This window comes from Bombina bombina, chromosome 7, assembly GCF_027579735.1.
Source record: "Bombina bombina isolate aBomBom1 chromosome 7, aBomBom1.pri, whole genome shotgun sequence".
Classification (NCBI taxonomy): Eukaryota; Metazoa; Chordata; class Amphibia; order Anura; family Bombinatoridae; genus Bombina; species Bombina bombina.
In genome coordinates this window covers 299192590-299208906 of record NC_069505.1, presented here as the reverse complement: position 1 = coordinate 299208906, position 16317 = coordinate 299192590, and the positions used below count along the sequence as shown (strand labels likewise).

At 36.3% G+C, this 16317-nt stretch overlaps 1 protein-coding gene across 4 annotated transcripts in view; it reads right to left on the bottom strand.

Moving 5' to 3' along the window:
• PDZRN3 (PDZ domain containing ring finger 3) overlaps nucleotides 1-16317 on the bottom strand; it is a 346386-nt gene that overhangs the window by 168179 nt on the left and 161890 nt on the right. Inside the window, exon 1 of one of the 4 annotated variants that reach the window (XM_053720884.1) lies at nucleotides 13652-13740. The exons of the other annotated variants lie outside the window; for them this stretch is intronic. The gene's annotated coding sequence lies outside the window, so the exon portion shown is untranslated. Of the gene's footprint in view, nucleotides 1-13651; nucleotides 13741-16317 lie in introns of those variants that run through there. 4 annotated transcript variants of the gene reach the window in all.

Here is a 16317-nt window from a genome sequence, read left to right as displayed (position 1 = left end):
TACACTGTCCATTGCAGCAGTATAATATACTGTAGTTATAATTATTTTGCAAACACAGCTGGCATATAATTATAAAGATATGTGCCCGCTCCTGAGCCTACCACAGTATATGATCATGGAAAGGAGTTACGTTATAACAAAGGATAAAAGAGAAAGAGGTAACTTTGATGCTCTTATACATCTGTCATCCACTCTCAGTTAAAGGGACAGTCTACTTCAGAATTGTTATTGTTTAAAAAGATAGATTATCCCTTTATTACCCATTCCCCAGTTTTGCACAACCAACACAGTTATATTAATATACTTTTTACCTCTGTAATTACCTTGTATCTAAGTCTCTGCAGACTGCCCCCTTATCTCAGTTCTTTTGACAGACTTGCATTTTAGCCAATCAGTGCTGACTCATAAATAACTCAATGACGTGAGCACACTGTTATCTATATGGCACACATGCACTAGCACTGTCTAGCTGTAAAACTGTCAAATTGATCGAGATAAGAGGCAGCCTTCAAGGGCTTAGAAATTTGCATATGAGCCTACCTAGATTTAGCTTTCAACAAAGAATACCAAGAGAACAAAGAAAATTTGATGATAAAAATAAATTGAAAAGTTGTTTAATATGCCCTATCTAAATCATGATAGTTTAATTTTGACTAGACTGTCCCTTTAAAGGGAAATGAAACCCAGCATTTTTCTTTGAAATAAATCATACAATTTTAAACAAATTTCCAATTTACTTTTGTTGGTTCTTTCTCTTGATATCCTTTGTTGAAGAAACGGCAATGAACTACTGGGAGCTAGCTGAACACATTAGATGAGCCAATGACAAGAGGGCTATATGTGCATCCACCAATCAGCAGCTACATCCCAGTAATGCACTGCTGCTCCTAATCCTACCTAGGCATGTTTTTCAATAAATGATACCAAAAGAATGAAGCCAATTAGATAAAAGGAAACTGGAAATTTGTTTAAAATGGTATGATCTACTGTATCTGAATTATAAAAAATGTAAATTTTGAATTTACCATCCCTTTAATAGCAAATACCTTTGCACACTAAGCTATAATAGATCATCACCAGTGCAATACAACAGAAACTTCTACAGAAGGGTTGGGGGTGGATTAAACTAAACCTCTTCAGTCTGCAACCTATTAGTAATGCTGCCAGAAACCTAATTAGATAAATCACATTATTTTGTAAAGATGTGATATGAAGAGTGTAAAATGGGATTATTCCTCTCCAATGAACATGTATTTGATGAATGGTGAACTTGTTGCTCCAGGTAAACTGGTGCTTAATAAGACAAGCAGCTAACACCTGACAGAGAATATACAGTCATCTTCAGACAGGAAATCTACACAAATTCTCCATTACTGACTCTGCTGCTTTTATTTTAAAGGGATATGTTACTTAAAGGGACATTAAACCCATTTTTTTTCTTTCATGATTCAGATAGAGAATACAATTTTAAACAACATTCCAATTTACTTCTATTATCTAATTTTCTTTATTCTTAAAATATCATTTGTTGAGGAAATTTCATTACACATGGGTGAGCCAATCACACAAAGCATCTATGTGCAGCCACTAATCAGCAGCTACTAAACCTATCTAGATATGATTTTCAGCAAAGGTTATCAAGACAATGAAGCAAATGAGATAATATAAGTAAATTAGAAAGTTGTTTAAAATGACATGCCCTATCTGAATCATGAACATTTATATTAAAATTTTAAAATTGCATGCTCTTTCCAAATCATAAAAAACTTGAAAGTAATGAAGCATAACTGTAAAAAGCTGACAAGAAAATATCTCAAACATTTTTTTTTTAAATGGTAGATATTTTACCTCAAAATGTCTTCATCTCACAATAGTAAGCGCTCAGTGAACAGTTATACTTCAGCTGCAGATTGAAAAAAATAAATAGCCACTCAACATCAGCAGTGCTGAGGTCATGCTTTGCTTTAATCTTATGAGATTTTACTTACTTCATAGTGAACTTCCTTAAAATGAATAGGGAAATAACATGACTGTGCCTGCTCATGCCAGATGTGCGCTCCCTTGCAAGTCCCGGGACTAGCATCTTGATTGGTTGCTTACAACGGGATGTAGCAACTGAGGACATTTTGAGGTAAAATATCTTCCTTTTTTACATAGAAAAGTTCAGGTGATATTTTCTAGTCAGTTTTTTACAGCTATGCTGCAGCACTTTTAATTGCTTCAACAATTGGGTATCATGGCCCTTTAAAGAACACTGATGAAATGGTTTCTGTCTTGTATATGTATGAGCAGCATGTAAAACATTGTTTTTTTTTTTCTAAATGGGAAATTAAAAACAGTTTAAATGTATTTAAACACTGATAAAACTCTATCTATCTTTATCTATATTTATATAATGTATATATTATGCATCCTATATAGATATATAGATAGATAAATTATAGATAGATCTGATAGACAGATAGATCTGATAGATAGATAGATATGATAGATATAGATAGATCTGATATATATATATACTGTATATATATATATATATATATATATATATAGATAGATAGATAGATAGATAGATAGATAGATAGATAGATAGATAGATAGATCAGATAGATAGATCAGATAGATAGATCTGATAGAGATAGATAGATAAATAGATCTGATAGAGATAGATAGACAGATAGATAGACTCAATTGTTTCCTCTGTTAACATTCACTAATAATTGGGAGCATTTTGTTTCCTTTGACACCATCATTTTCTTAAAAAAAATATTGATTATCTGATATAAATGTTAAATTGTTAGTTCACTTTTCTAAGGCTTTATTTTTGGTAAAAGAGAGATGGTACTCAAAAATCTTCTCTGTTCTATTTAAAAAAAAAATCAAAGTGTATTACAGAGATTAGCTTTTTGAAGAACAAATAAATGTTCCCGAGTCAAAATGTTTTTTTCTGCTTAGTTAAACTAATTTATTGTGAATTTTAATGTCCCTTTAAATGTATCTATTTTCTGCCTTTATTGCAGTGAGCTTTATCATTAGAATGAGAAATAATCTTTGCAGGAAAGTGATTATGTTAAGGATTTAATGTATTCAACTAACAACCTCTACGTCAACTAAATTGCTCTACTGCCATCTACTGGCCCTTATAGGAATACACAGGTTTTGAAGACGTGCTCTAACCACGAAGAGATGATTGACAACTATAAATAATCTTTTGGTTGCCAGCGCAAGCTATAATGTTTACTACACAACATGTAGTAATTACATTTTTGAAACTTTTGAGCCTGTTGATCAAAAACCCGAGAAATCGCTGTAGGTGTCCTTCCTTTACATCCAGAACCTGCATAGTGAGATTACCAGCTTCCAAGCTAAAATTTGCCTTTCTAAAATTCTTTCAGCGACCCCACAGTACTAACTAGACTTGTGCACGGCGGAAAAATTAGTTTCGGTTCGGTTCAGATCGATTTGGATGTTTTCGAATTTCGGTTTGGATCGATACGAATTTGGAAAATTTTTAATGAATTAGTTTCGGATTCATTTTGAATTCATTTGGATTCGAATAAATTCGGCTGGATTCGGTTCGGTTCAGAAATTCGGAATTTTAGTATATGTTAGGTGGGATGTGCTGTGTATTAGTCTAGTATTATGTACTGTATATTAGGTGTAACCCGTATCAGAGTGATATAACCTAATATACTGTACAATACTAGTGTAATCCATGGCCATCCAAATGTAACAAATAAATCCAAACTAATTTGGATTTATTTGGTAGATTCGGTACTACCGTAATTCGGAAATTCGAATCGATCCGAATCTCTGAAATTAACAAATTCGTCCGAATTTCGATTCGGAATGAATCGAACCGCACATGTCTAGTACTAACGAGACTTGTTAGATCATTTTGCCACAGCCGACAGCTTTAAAACTTTGGGCACTAATGGTTAAAGAACAATCTCTGTTGGCAGAGTAATAACAAAAACAATAATAAAATAATAAAATATAGATGTTTCCACGTTCAAGTAACACATGACCTTGCTCCAATGAGTTGCATAGGACACAACAAGTCGAAAGTATTACCAGTCCTGAAATTAGAAAGTAGGCCTCACACACCATCGTATTAGAGGTTCGGAAATTACAACCAACACAGATAGCCCACAATATACCACTATTAACATCTATAACTTCGAGCCACTATCCCTTTTTAAAGTCACAGTGCATATAAAATGTATTAAAGGTCTATACTAACATTGTTTATTGTTTAAAGAGATAGATAACGTCTTTAATACCCATTCCCCAGCTTTGCACAACCAACATTGTTACATTAATATACTTTATAACCTTTAAACTTCTAAATTTCTCCCTGTTTCTAAGCCCCTACAGACAGCCTCTTATCACATGCTTTTTATTTGCCTTTCACAACAGGAGACTGCTAGGTTCCTGTGGGTCATATAGAAAACATTGTGCTCACGCCCGAGGAGTTACTTAAGAGTCAGCACAACACAGTATTAAATGCAAGTCAATAGATAATAAATAAAAAGTCATGTGATCAGGGGAATGTCAGAAGATGCTTAGATACAAGGTAATCACAGAGGTAAAAAGTATATTAATGCAACTGTGTTGCAAAACTGGGGAATGGGTAATAAAGGTATTATTTATCTTTTAAAGCAATAAAAATTATATTGTAGACTGTCCCTTTAAGGCACTATTAATTTTTATTTATGTCCCTTTAAGGCACCTGCAGTGTAACAAAGGTGCATAAAATGTATTTAGTGTAATGTCCTTTTATGTCTAAAAACTGCTATCATGTATTTGAAAGAGCACTATTTTTTATTTATGAAAATAAAATAAAGGGACATGAAACCCAAACATTTCCTCCCATGATTCAGATAGAGAATACAATTTTAAACAATTTTCCAATTTACTTCTATTATTTAATTTGCTTCCTTCTCTTGTTATCCTTTGCTGAAAGGCTTGTCTAGGTAAGCTCAGGAGCAGCAAAGAACCTAGGTTCTAGCTGCTGATTGGTGGCTGCATATTTATACCAATTTTCATTGGCTCACCCATGTCCTCAGTTAGAAACCAGTAGTGCATTGCTGCTCCTTCAACAAATGATACCAAGAGTATTAAGCAAATGTAATAATATAAGTAAAATGTAAAGTAGTTTAAATTGTATGTTTTACCTAAATCATGAAAGAAACATTTTGGGTTTCACGTCCCTTTAAGTTTATTATGATTTTTAACCTAGCAGAAAGTGTGTGTTTCTGAAATTCTGTATTTCCTAGAAAGTCACAGTAAAAACTGTTAGGCACCACCCCCTCTTACTGAGCAAGTGTAAAAGTTTGCAGTGGATATATACTGTATATGAGTCTGTGATAGGCTGATGGCTGTCACATGATACAGAGGTCAGGGAAATGGAAGGAAGAGTTGACATTTGAAATTCAGGGTGTTATAGCAGTGTCTTTTTGTTATGCATTTGTTGATTATATAATTATACTGTATTTAATGGTTCTTTCAACACCTACAACCTACAATAGTTTTTTTTTTCTTGTTTTGTTTTTATAGAAATATTCATTTTAGAATAAAATAAAGAATGCATTTTAAAATGTTAAAATTCTCTCTTTTAAGATTGAGCTACCAAACTATAAAAACTATAACTATGCAAAATCACATACGTTTGCGTAAGTTTCAGCGCAACTGATAAAACCCACGTCGCCCGTAACTCGCCAGTACTTTACGCCAGTATATTGCACACGTAATTGGATATCAGAAAATAGGAGTGTTTTTGTTTATTCACACGTAAAAATTCAAACCGAATCCAATTAATAAACCGACACGTCAAAACGTCATTCAAAAACCCTATATAAACCCATGCATAACCGCCATATTTTGACTGTGTTTGGATTGTTCGTTGAGCTACAGCACAGGTGTGTGAGGCCAGAAACTTTCAGAATAGGTGGGGATAGCACAGGCTAAATCAACAATTTCAAATGCCAATATAAGGGTAAAGGAAATACTGGTAAACAATTTGATACACTCAAGTAAAGTGGATCATTGGGAACAAATTAAAGAGGTGAACATTTTTGAGTAAACTGTCCCTTTAAACAGGCGCAATTCCTAATCTTGATACAAGAGATAACCAGACTAAACATTTACTGAATAGAGAATACTAGAAGAATACTAGAAGAGTAACGTCAATCATGTAAAGTGTGTGTATTACAGTAAATAGCCACAAGGTGGCAGCCTAATAATACAGGCAATTCACTGGATCCTTCCTGATGCTGCATTTACACTGTAGTTCTCTAACCACAGAAAAAAAAATATTATTTAAAATTCAAAATTACAATAATTTTGCCAAAAATAACAAAGCATGCACAGCTGACAAATCACATGAGAACAGTGGCATTTGGAGCAGGGTGTGGTGAACCGTCAAACCTCTCTGGCAATAAGTTGGTTAAAGGACCAGTCAACACAGTAGATTTGCATGATCAACAAATGCAAGATAACAAGACAATGGAATAGCACTTACTCTGAACTTCAAATGAGTAGTAGATTTTTTTTTCTGACAATTTTAAAAGTTATGTCTTCTTCCACTCCCCCTGTACCATGTGACAGCCATCAGCCAATCACAAATGCATACACGTACCATGTGACAGCAATCAGCCATTCACAAATGCATACACACTTATTCTTGAACATGCTCAGTAGGAGCTGGTGACTCAAAAAGTTTAAATATAAAAAAACTGTGCACATTTAGTTAATGGAAGTAAATTGGAAAGTTGTTTAAAATGGCATGCTCTATCTGAATAATGAAAGTTTAATTTTGATTGAGTGTCCCTTTAATGGTCCAAAAAGGGAAACAAATATTTTATGCAAAAAAAAAAAGCAGCAATTCTACATTTATTTAAAGCAGGAACAGTTCTAAAATTGATATTTGAATTAGGAGGAATTTATGTTTTTTTACAACACATACTGAACAAATCCCTTATCTTTATTGATGTACAAGGATGCACCATCACATACAAAAAGATAGAAATTGTTTTATCAGGCATAGGAGCATGTGTTTTAAAACTATATTGCATTTTAAGTACCCTAATTTAAATGTAATATTAAAAATACCTTTACATCATTAAATAGTATTTTATTCAGCAGACCTTAATTACTCAAGAAAAGTTACGCTATTCAATGAAATAGTTTAGCTACCTAATAAATTAATCGTACACCCAAACAACAAAAATTATGATACTTAGAGGGACACCGAGATTGTAATATAAACATTTAATTAATATTATTTAAAAAAATATGTTGTTATTATTTATTTATGTATTTAGCCATAGAGGCCAATTTAACAAATGTCTGTCGGACCTGATCCGACAGTGCGGATCAGGTTCGACAGACATCGCTGAACGCGGAGAGCAATAAGCTCTCCGTATTCAGCATTGCACCAGCAGCTCTGGTGTTATGCTCATTGCAACGCCGCCCCCTGCAGACTCGGGGGTGTCAATAAACCCGATCGTACTCAATCGGGTTGAATTCCGACGATTCCTGTCCACCTCATCAGAGCAGGCCGACAGGGTTATGGAGCAGCGGTCTTTGTGACCGCTGCTTCATAACTACTGTTTCTGGCGAGTCTGAAGACTCGCCAAAAACACGGGCCCTCAAGCTCTATTCGGAGCTTGATAGATAGGCCCCTTAGTCTGAAAACTGGGTGTTCCCCATTTCTGAAAATCAGAGGTACACATGGCAGGTTTCACAAGCTTTCCAGTATACTTTTTATCATCAGATTAGCCGTGTTCTCTTTGTATTCTTTGTTAAAAGTTAAACTCATTCTAAGACGTTGAAGGCCGCCTCTTATCTAAGTGCATTTTGACAGCTTTTCACAGCTAGACAGCACTAGTTCATCTATATTTTTAAAGAATAACATTTTTGAAGTGGACTGTCCCTTTAATTCCCAGCCTGCTTTGTATCAGCATCTCATTTTCTTTTCACTGAGATTTGCAAATGGACACAGACACTCTCTTCTCCCAAGTAATGTAAAACACAGTTTACTAACCATTAACAAATGTGTTACATTAACTTTGAACCTGCAATGGTATGGGGGGGCCGAATTGCAGTGAAATCTTCCTTTAGAGGTTATTAAAACTCTTCAAGTATACGGATCATAAGCTCAGTCAGCCGTCCCACTCTACAGACAGGAAACACCTGGATTTTTCTAGTATAACATCATTGGAAATGTACTGTGCGCTGGGAACAGATCACTCTGTGTGACGCTATTAAATATTCGTCTAGAGCAAGAAATAGATTTTCACTGAAGCTTTGTAAACACAACAAAAATAAAAAGAAAGTGTTGCTCCCTACACACATTCTATTTTTATATTTTTTAAAAGAACATAAATGTGCAAAAAATAAAATGATCTAAGGATTTACAGCATCTTATAATTTCTTGTATAGATAAAAGGTCATTTTTGCACCAGAAATGGTTCACTATATATATATTTTGTTTTGTTTTTTACTTATGCAGAATTAAATATAAAATAGAAAGCAAAATATGAGTTTAATACCCCTCTGCATTCTGCTCCACTACTTCATTACTAGGAGCTAGCTGAGCATATCGGGTGAGCCAATAATAAGAGGCGTACAGTATGTATTCACCAATCACCAGTCTGCTCTGGTGCACACTTTATCTATGTGTTTAACCACACTGGTGTTAAACACATAGTATGCAAGAAATAAATGTATTGTTCTAATTTGGCATAGCCGCTGTGATAAAAAATAAATGGTAAAAAAAAATTAAAAAATCATTATACTGAAGTATATCATGTTGGCCCTTTTTTCACATTCCAAGAATGAGGCCTGGATACACCAATACACCAATGGGATCAGAAAAGTAAAATTCTGACTTCAAACACAGTAGCATCCTTTAAAAATATGTAATGCTGATAACAACGCTCTATTTAAAGGGACATGAAACCCCAATTTTTCTTTTATGATTCAGATAGAGCATACAATTTTAAACAACATTCCAATTTACTTCTATTATCTAATTTGCCGCAATTCTTTATATATCCTTTGTTGAAGAAATACCAATGCACATGGGAAGCAAATGAGATGATAGAAGTAAATCTGAAAGTTGTTGAACTTGACATGCTCTTTCTAATTCATGAAAGACAAAATATTGTTTTCATGTCCATTTAGATCAAATATTCTTTATTAAACCACAAACCTCCTCCATATACATCAGATAAATTACATGTGACATACAATGAGACAGACGTAAGAATATAAGAAACATAAAAAAAAAGAATAAAGAGCATTCAGCAGCAGGGTAGATAGTACCTTACTTATACTTGTATTCAAAGACTCTTGTGGTACTCGCCTAGGTATACTTCCTAGAGCCGGTTTGCCATTAGAACTTTCTAACTATGAGTTTAACCATTTATTCATGAAATATCGACAATTAATCTAATCTGCTACCTTTGCTGCCGTCTATCTCAAAGTCTATGGAGGTTTCTCTCATTTTCATATTTTTCCCTCAATTACTTCTCTTATATATCCCTGGCTATTGCAGTCTATATTGGAAGTATATAATCTTGGGGGGTAATACTTTTTAATTTCAGTAATATCATTTATCTAAATAAAACAGATGAACAAAATTCAACAACTTCTATATCCCAACAAATCAAACTAATGAAGTCACGGGTGCCCCACATCCTAGTACCTATTTATATGGATATTAGTAGCTCTCTCATCAATTGTCCCTTTGTGAAGTGGTCTCCTATGTCAGGTCAGCGACTGTCTTCCTCTAAGGAATTCTTGCCTTACTCCTCTACCCTGTCTCCACATCTTCTCTGATTATCCAGTAAAACCAGATCTTCTGGAATGTAGGCCCTGTGTCTTGAATAAATGCTGCTGTCTCGTACATCGAATAAATCATCTGTATTTTATTGAGGATCTCTGCCCATGTTGGTGTCTCATTTTTCCAATATTTAGCTATAGCTATTCTTGTGGTGGTGCATAGGATTCGAATGAAAGTGTTTATATGTGGATTTAGTCTCGGAAGTGCCTCATGCAGCAGCGCCTGGGCTGGAGTAAGAGATATTTTTTCGTTTAACAGGGTACTTAGCAATAGTGATAGTTTCCTCCAAATGTTTTGGACTTTAGGGCAATCCCACCACATGTGAAGATATGATCCTCTAACTTTACACCCCCTATAACAGTATCTAGAGTTTCCTAGTGTCATGTGAAATGTTTTCAGTGGTGTCAAGTACCATCTAAAGGTGGTCTTCAGTACATTCTCTCTAAGGTCTGCGCTAATAAGGCCCTTGCTAGCTTGATGAAATATATCATTCCAGTCATCAATCGTATGCTCACCTGCAATATCCTTCTCCCAATTCAGTAGCAACGCAGACTTAGTCATGTATTTAGTTTCCTGTAATGATATGTATAATCTAGATATTGCTTTCTTGGGTCTGTTGATTGCTAGACATAAATTTTCGAGAGTCGTTTTTTGGCTATGTATTGTGGCCCCACTGAAATATGTTTGTACAGCTGATGTGATCTGCAGGTAGAGGAACCAGTGTATCGGTATAGGCTCTAGCTTCTGTCTAAGTTGTGTGAAGGTCAATAATTTACCTTGTGTATATATATCCGCCACCCTGTATAGGCCTTTGTTTTCCCATTTTTTGATATGGTGTATGAACTCCTCATTTATCAAGTATTTTAGTGGTGTTATCAGGGTTTGTCTAGGCATCATCTTCCCTATCCGCTGTGTCTTGGTCCATTGTTGTTTTGCCAGTTGTGTGGACTTATTATGATAGATCTCTGGTCCTTTATTTTTTATGTTACCCCAGAAAATATCCTCGGGTCCCTCTAATCCCCCCATAGCAGCCTCCAAGGCAGGCCAGAGAACATCTTTTTGTCTTCTCCCCAGTATTGAGTTTTGCGCTAGTCTAGCTGCTGTGTAATAATCATGCAAATTAGGGGCTCCCACCCCCCCCAATTGTCTGTGTCTTGTCAGGATTTGGTGTGGGATCCTCGGGTGTTTGTTGTCCCTCAAAAATCTGTGTATGTCTTTTTGGAGATTATCTAAATCTGAATTGCTAATTTTAATTGGGAGGACCCTGAACAGATACAGAATTCTAGGTAGGATCGTCATCTTGACAGCAGACAGCCTTCCATACCAGGAGAATCCCATTTTCCTCCATCTGCCTATGTCTGACCTAATTGCTTTGTATAGGGGAACATAATTTGCAGCATATAATTTGGAGGAGTGAGTAGTCAATTTAATCCCCAAATATTTGAGCCCGTCTAATGTCCATTTAAAGTCGAAATTTGTTTCAATTGCCTTCAGGGTGTGTTTAGGTAGCGAAAGGGGGAGTGCTTCGCATTTGTCTGCGTTAATTTTATACCCCGATATCTGGGAGAATAATTGTATGGTATGATATACATGTGGCAACGAGATAAGGGGTTTCGTAATAGTTAGTAACACATCATCTGCGAATAAGGTAATTTTATGATGTATCTTCCCTACTTCTAGTCCCCAAATATCAGGACAATTACGTATATATGCAGCTAAGGGTTCTATGCATAGCGCAAAGATTAAGGGTGACAAAGGGCATCCCTGTCGTGTGCCATTGAGTATATGTATGGTCTCAGACTGGTGTCCGATTGCTCTGACCTGGGCCGTGGGTGTCGAGTATAATCCCTCAATAGCTTTCATAAACCGTCCCTCAAAATCCATTAATGACAGCACTCTCATCATATACCTCCAGTCGACCCGGTCGAATGCCTTCTCCGCATCCAATGATAGGATCAAAGAAGGCATCCCCCTGTCTCGAAGAAAGTCAATAACCGAAACCATTCTACGTATATTGTCAGGGGCCTCACTGTCCTTGATAAATCCAACTTGATCAGGGTGTATGATTGAGGGCAAGATGTGTTTCAGTCTATTAGCTAGTATTTTTGTAACTATCTTAAGGTCCTGGTTGATAAGGGAAATCGGTCTATAATTAGCGCAGAAATGGGGGTCCTTTCCCTGTTTTGGGATCACCACTATCCTAGCTTGAAGCAATTCTATAGGTATTTCTCCCCCCTCCATGATGTGGTTGGCAAATACTACCAAGTGAGGCAACAGTATGTCCCTATAAGCTTTATAGTATTCCCCTGGGAATCCGTCTGGACCTGGGGCTTTGCTAGGTTTAAGATCCTTAATGGCAGCTCGTACCTCCTCAGGTGTAATTTTAGCGTTGAGGGCCTCCCTATCTTCTTCAGAAATTGGTTTCAGGTCTGCTTTATGTAAAAAAGAGTCAAATATTAGGTCCGTTGAGGGGCAGTGATGCACTTTAGTCCCATCATACAAGTCGCTATAAAAGTGTGCAAACGTGTCAACAATCTCCTGTGGATGGGATGTCATGTGTCCTTTCGGGTTCTGTATGCTCGGTATAGATAAAGCCTGATAGTTGTCTCTAATTTTTTTCGCTAGATATTTATCAGGCTTGTTTGAGAAGATGAAGTAGTTTGTTTTCAGTCTGTGTGCCGCTTTGACGGATTGTTCATTTAGTATGGTTTGTAACTTATTTTTAGTGTTTATCAATTGTGTCAATGTGGTTTGGGATTTGGTTATTCTATGTGCCTTCTCTAATGAAGCAATCTCTGAGTATAATTGTTTCAGGAGTAGGGTATGCTGCCTCCTGGTTGCTGTCTTTTCTTTAATTAACATACCTCTGATCACTGCTTTATGTGCCGCCCATGGTGTGATAGGATTTCTTGTGGTATCTACATTAATCTGCCAATATTCCTCTAAGTCCTTCTGAATTTTATCTTTTATAAGCGGATTTTTAATACAAGACGGATCATAAGTCCATGATCTGGTTCTCTTTGGGTCTCGTAGGTCCCCTAAACATAGTTTAGTGATGGAATGGTCTGACCATACACACGGAAGAATGTCTATCTGTTGTAATGTTGGTTGCAGTATCTGACTCGTGTATACATAATCTATCTTCGAGTAACTATCGTGTGCCGCTGAGTAGAATGTGGTGTCTCTAGCATCCCCATTAAGTACTTGCCATGTGTCCTGCAGCATATGTTGCTCGAGCATCTCCCCTATATTTTTAGCTACTCCTTTCTGTCTATTTTTCTTTTTAGATTGCAGATTGGTTTTGTGTTTCATCAGTGATTGTATGTCTATGTTAAAGTCTCCCGCTAAGACTATACGTGTCCTAGACCAATCAGTTAGTAGATGAGATATGTTTTGAAAATATTTGTCTTGTTGTTCATTTGGAGCGTACACGTTACAGAAGACTATATCTATTCCCCCCACTTGACCTAACACCAGGAGATATCTGCCTTCTCTGTCTGCTATAGTTTCTTTGTGTGTGAAAGGAACAGAGGAATGGATAAGTATAGAAACCCCTCTTTTTTTAGAATCTATCGTAGAATGAAATTGTTGTGGGAAGTCTCTAGCCCAGTATTTCGGAATGGTGGAGTGTAGGAAATGTGTTTCCTGGAGGTAAATTACAGTAGCTTTCAGTCGTCTGTAGTTAGTCAGTGCAGTCCTTCTTTTTATGTCAGTATTAAGACCTCTCGCATTATGCGAGAGCAGTGTTATTCTAGCTAGTGACATTCTTAAGCATATAATTATACACTTCTCTTTTCTTACCAGTAGTTGGGCATTCTAGGGGTACCTTTTTCTCCATCTGATGAGACCTCTCCCAGCCTCTTAGTGATTCACCTATAATTGATGAGCTCTGCGTACTAGTGGGGCATCCCGTGACTTCAAAGAACAAAAACATAAACGTTAATATAACTAAAAACATATTATGATCTAACATTGTGCTGGTCAACTTTTACCAACACCACCACAGTGTGTGTTTTGTACATGGTCACAACAAAAACCACAATATGAAACATCTTATAAACAATAATGAATATATAACAGACTTTTAGGCCTAGTGTCCTCTCAACCCCCATCTCTCTCATGGGGTTAATGATCTTTGCCTGACCCTTATGGATTTACAGCAAGAAAGCAAGAGTCATTCAAGTGGGTGCTGCTATCTTTAAAGTTTCAAGTCTTAGCTTTCTTTTTAGTAACCTTCTTCCATCTAGGTCTCTGAGGCTTTGCCTGAGAGTGAGATAGTTCCAGAGAGCTAGTTGCTGCTTCCCCCTCTATAATTTCTGGCGGGTCTAGTTCCAAGAATTTGCAAATATCAGGTATTTCCGCTATTGTCTTGATCGTGGCAGTTCTGCCATTTCTCATTACATGTAAGGCAAAGGGGAAACCCCATCTGTATGGAATGTGATGTTTCCTGAGGAGGAGGGTGAGTGGTCGGAGGGTGTATCTTCTTTGTAGGGTCTTGATGCATAGATCTTGAAAAAACTGGATAACATTGCCTTGGAATTTAAATGTGGGATTATGTCTGGCAGCTGTTAATAGTTTTTCTCTGTCAGGGTATCTCAGAAGCTTAAGTATTACATCTCTCGGGGGTTGGTCTGGTTTGGGCTTAGCCCTAAGGGCCCTATGGGCTCTTTCTATTTGTACTTCAGAGTCTACTGATGCACCTAATATGGCCCTAAATAGCTGCTGGAGATAGTCATGTAGGTCTTCAGTCCCAATTGTCTCAGGGACCCCTTTGAGGCGGATATTGGATCTTCTGCTCCTGTTTTCAATGTCCTCAATTTTCTCTTCCAGCTCCATTATCCTTTGTTGTTGGCTTGTTAATGTTTGGGATGTTTCAGCTACTTCTTCACTTATTTCATCAGTTGCTGTTTCTAATGAGTCCACCCGAGAGCCCAGTTCAGAGATTTCAGTTTTGATATCAGTAAGACTATTGGTAATCGTCTCTTGAAAGTTATCCATCTTTTCCCAGAGTTTATCGAAATTGGTCGCAATATCTTGTTTGGATACCAAGGCGTTGAGATCTGCCTTGGTCACAGGAGTCAAGTCTTCAAGTTCTCCTTCATTTTCAGATTCAGGATCCTCCTCCACTTCATTTAAGAGAAGATCTTTAGTTTTGTGGACTCTGGGTGTTTTGAAAAACGTCTCCATAGATGTGGTCTTCATCCCTTTATCTGTCTTGTTCCCTTTCCTGGTCGACATTATGGATATCTTTCGCAGTTTCGTCTCTACCTACAGCAGGCAGATAGTCTAGATAATCCTGCAGAATCAAAAGATATCAGGATCCGGGGTCCTATGACTCAGTTTGATTCACTACAGGGTGTGAATATGGGGCTGTTCTCCAAAACCCTCCCCCTATACATGTTTCATGTCCATTTAAAGGGACACTGAAAACAAATTTGTTTCTTTCGGGATTCAGATAGAGCATTACATTTTAAGCAACTTTCTAATTTACTCCTATTAAAATTTTTTCTTCATTCTCTTGGTATCTTTATTTGAAATGCAAGAATATAAGTTTAGATGACGGCCCATTTTTAGTGAACAACCTGGGTTGTTCTTGCTGATTGGTGGATAAATTCATCCACCAAAAAAAAGTGCTGACCAGAGTTCTGAACCGAAAAAAAAGATTGATTCCTTCTTTTTCAAATAAAGATAGCAAGAGAACAAAGAAAATATGATAATAGGAGTAAATTAGAAAGTTGCTTAAAATGTCATGCTCTATCTGAATCATTAAAGAAAAAAATGGGTTTAGTGTCCCTTTAAGGTGCAACAGAAATTATGTCAATGCTTTTTTTTAATAAATCATAAAAAAAGCAAACCAGGAAACAACTACATTATCTATAAAATAACATAAGAATAAAACAAACTAAATCTTTTTATTAATTAGTTTTTTAAATTGGATTTTTGTAACCATGCACTTCAGAGTCCAGTTAAGTGTGTTCATTATCTTTTGCAAACCAACTTGCCGTGATCGTTATCTTAATGAGTCTGGTCTCTAGACTATGTCCACTTCAGCTGAGTGCCCAGTGAGGCTCAGTCCCCTGTTGGTTTTAGTAATGGTGTTGTGTTTGTACAGAGTTGAGGACAGTCTATTTTCCTTAGCCATAAAACGCTGCTGTTAAAGCTAATGATAAACCAGCTATGTATACGCTCTGGTGTTATGTTTATCATTAAAGTTAATATTTAGCAAGTCATTTTTCCTGCTCTACAAACTTGGGGGGGGGGTGCTCATCACATGAATGTTATAAGAATATTTATTAACTCAGCTGGACCCTTTTGTGCTTTTCTGTAAAAGGGAAATTAAAAAGGGATGTGAAACCTCAAAATAAATATTTTGTGATTCAAACAGAGCTTAAAGGGACAGTCAAGTCCCCAAAAAAAGTTCATGATTTAATTAGAGCATGCAATTTTTAAACAACTTCCCAATTTAC